This window comes from Sapajus apella, unplaced genomic scaffold, assembly GCF_009761245.1.
Source record: "Sapajus apella isolate SASKATOON/1434 unplaced genomic scaffold, GSC_monkey_1.0 scaffold21, whole genome shotgun sequence".
Lineage (NCBI taxonomy): Eukaryota > Metazoa > Chordata > Mammalia > Primates > Cebidae > Sapajus > Sapajus apella.
Window position 1 is genome coordinate 22,421,833 of NW_022436961.1, and position 3,706 is coordinate 22,425,538.

General features: G+C 38.5%; 1 long non-coding RNA gene across 1 annotated transcript in view; it reads left to right on the forward strand.

Annotated features, from left to right (window-relative positions):
* The window catches only part of LOC116558436, a 9,973-nt gene extending 7,005 nt beyond the window's left edge, over positions 1-2,968 (forward strand). The window contains exons 2-3 of the long non-coding RNA XR_004272007.1: positions 1,266-1,269; positions 2,835-2,968. This is a non-coding gene — a long non-coding RNA (uncharacterized LOC116558436). The remainder of the gene's footprint in view (positions 1-1,265; positions 1,270-2,834) is intronic.
* Positions 2,969-3,706: the final 738 nt, after the last annotated feature.

A 3,706-nucleotide genomic window follows, 5' to 3' on the forward strand; every position in this document is an offset into this window, starting at 1 on the left:
AAAAAAAAAAAAAAAAAAAAAAAAAATTATGTGGTTAAACATTTGTCATAAACCTGATTTGGGAATCAAATATGTTATTTTAATTTACAAGGACATTATACGTGTACCTTAATATGGTGTTGATAATGTAGTAACAGTAAGAAAATATATAGAAAGTTATGGAAATAAGTCAAGTCATGATGTCAGAGTGATTTTATCTCCTTGGGGAAAAAATGGAATAAAATATATGGCATCATGGCATCATTTTTATATGGCAGGCCACATAAAAATATATTCTAAAACAATACACAAAGTTGCAAACTTTACATTTATAAAATGCAAGATATGTTCAATATATTTAATATCTTTAATAACTTGTTTCAAATATATTTGAATAGGTATTAAGTTTTAGGTACAGAAACATTTCGCACAGCTCAAGGTTAGACTTCTTAGCCTCACCAGGATCCTTGAGAACTTTGACCCAGAGCCATTCAGTAGCTCAAAAAGCAGTTGGGAACTCATTCATTAAAACTCAATTACATTATTTTCGAAGAGACATACTCATGTCATGTTGACACTTACTTTAAATACAGTTCTAATAATCAGGGTTATCTGATTTCTTAGATCACAGTAAATGTGCTGTGTAGTTAGAGATTGCTCATTAGATGGAAGAGGCTTGTTGGACCCAAGCATAAATGCTGGCCAGACAGTACTACTGTGGGTGTTAAGTCATTAAGATAGGATCTAATTATATTCCACACAGTCTACTTAAGGAACATGGAAAATATAAAATATATTTCTAAATAAATTTTTATTTTAAATGAGTAAAATAAATAATGTTTGACCTGGAGAGGTTAACTTTGCTTTTCTAGAAAAAAACATGACACGTGTTCAATACCTCATTCTACAAGCATAACTCAAACATAGTGGGAGCTTTGTTAATATTTGCTGACTGAAAGGGGATGCTTTTAACTTCTTCTAGCTGTCTTGCATTAACACCTTTACATATACATATCAAAATAAGTGATTTGCTTTCTACTGTTTTCAGATTTACACTCTTCCTTAGTCATGCTGTTTCTCTCCAGATCAGTCCAGGAGGACTAAAGGGGGAACATACATCCTTCTCAATGCACCATTGCCAAGCGTTCTTCTCCAAATGACACAACGGGCACAGCTCTTGGGTGCAATGCTTTCAACTGCATAACCAAGATCTCACGTAAAAGTCATCTAGCACAGGCCAGACACAGTGGCTTATGACTGTAATCCCAGTACATTGGGAAGCTAAGGCAGGTGGATCACCTGAAGTCAGGAGTTCAAGACCAGTCTGGGTCACATGGTGAAACTCCATCTCTACTAAAAATATAAAAATTAGCCAGGCGTGGTGGTGCATGCCTGGAATCCCAGCTACTTGGGAGGCTAAGGCCGATGAATCGCTTGAACCCAGGAGGCAGAGTATGCATTGAACTGAGGTCACTCTAGCCTTGGCAACAGAGCAAGACTCGATCTCAAAAAAAAAAGGTCATCTAGTACATCAGGTGCTTTATGGGTTGACTTTTCCATTCTACTTCTGTCTACTCACCGTCCTCACTTCTCCCATCTGTAGAAGAGAACAAAAGGGTTGCAGAGGGAACTAGTACAGAAAACAAGATGAGTCGGGCCGCAGAGGTTAATCTAGATCTGGTCTGCATCTGCCTGACATAAAATCCAGATCTGCTGAAAATGGTGTCATTTATTTCTAAAGTAATTGCACCAATTCACCAATGTGCATATCTAGCTCACCCAGGCCTTCATTTAAAAATTGGAAAACTAGTTTTCCAATAGTTTCCCTTTGATAACCCAAAACTCAGTATTTTAGAGAAAGGTCTTCTAACCTTTACTCTACCTCTAATTTTTAAATACTGATGGATAGGTTATTTGAATTATTACTGTTGTTTCTTTCCAAGAATTTTTAGCATCTTTTTAAAAAGTAGATATTTATCATTTAAGTCAATATCTACCAAATCCTATCCCACTTTCATATCTTCCTCTGTGCCCTTTCACTATGGTAAACACATTGTAAACACTATGATAAACTCTCCATGAATAAGAGAATATATTTCAACAATACACATTATTACAGGAATCTTTATTACCAACAGTAGAAATAGGATGCATAAAGGTATACTCAAGGATATTAAAAGAGCTACTGTATAAAATATTAGCACTGAACAGGGAAAATAGCCTGAGGAAGGGAAGGGTGAGTACAGTCAGAATCAATAGGTCCAAAAATAAGAAACGTCCAAAGAAAAGCAACAAGTGGCTTATCCACCAAGAAAAGAAAAGGACAGGGGCAAAGGCAATGACAGGGGAAGCAAGCTTTGCCAATTTCAGAAACAAGAGTATTTCCTTTCCTGTTGCACAGAAGGGATTCACTGTATAGACCCACACACGTGCCATTAAGGAGGAACTTGGCCTTCAAACCAGATGATGTCAGTAATGCCTCCCTTGCTATATTAGACATGTTTGGCTTTTTCTGTAAACACAACAAGAAAATCTTCTAGTCAAATCAATATTCATCCAACAACAGTAAGTTAGGCAGTTACTGTGTGCCCAGCACAGTGGGAACCACAGAAATAGCTGAGTATAGATAGTCTTTATCAAGAAACCTAAAATCTAGTGGAAAAGACTGAAAACATATTACAGGGATAAAAAGGAGAAAAAAGAGAGATCTCCGAGTTGCCCACACATGGCTTCATATTAGAAATGGCTTTTTTGTTTGTTTGTTTTTTGTTTTGAGAGAGTCTCATTCTGTCACCCAGGATGGAGTGCAATGGTGCAGTCTCAGCTCACTGCAACCTCTGCCACCAGGATAAAAGTGATCCTGCCTCTGCCTCCAGAGTTGCAGAGATTATAGTCACCCACTATCACATCCAGCTGATTTTTGTATTTTTAGTAGAGATGGGGTTTCACTATGTTGGCCGGGCTGGTCACGAACTCCTGACCTCAAGTGATCCACTTGCCTCGGCCTCCCAAAGTACTGAGATTAGCAGTGTGAGCCACTGCACCCAGCCAGAAGTGGCTTTTGAGTGAGATCTTGAAAGGTAAGTAGGGTTTGGATGGGCAGAGAAAATATGAGGTGGCACCCAAGAGGTAACTGAAGCAGAGATGGGCAATTCCTGGGCATGTCCTGATCCAAAGGATAGGCTCCAAAATGACCAGAACAGGGTGATGTTTAGGAAGAAAGGCAAGACTCTAAAAGTGTTCTGAGTCTAGATAAGGGGAACTTTGAATGCCAGAGAAAAAATTATTATATGAATTTTAGTAGGGTTCAAATCTGTATATGTGGGCAGACGCTGTCAGTTGCTTAATTAACAGTCTTTCTTTCTTGCTGGAAGAGCCCTAATTTTGCTCAGAGCCCATCTCCATGAGGCCCTAAAAGGGAAAATCAACACTGTCCCAGGTTTGAATAGGGGTAGGGAGATAAATTATGATTGGTTTAATCCAACAGGAGAAACCAATGGGAAAAATGGCTAAGCCTTGATGGAATCCGTGGGATATCCCAGAGGAGAACTCTGGTTATCAACTGGAAATAGAGATCTGGAACTCAGGATAGGCTAGAGCTAGAGATCTAGTCAGAATGGAGGTCCTCCATGTACAAAAATGTAATTGTTTAAATAATCAGAATGAAAAGACCAACTAGAGAGAGTAGATCCCGTGAGAGGTGTTGGCTGAGAGCACAATCCAGGAA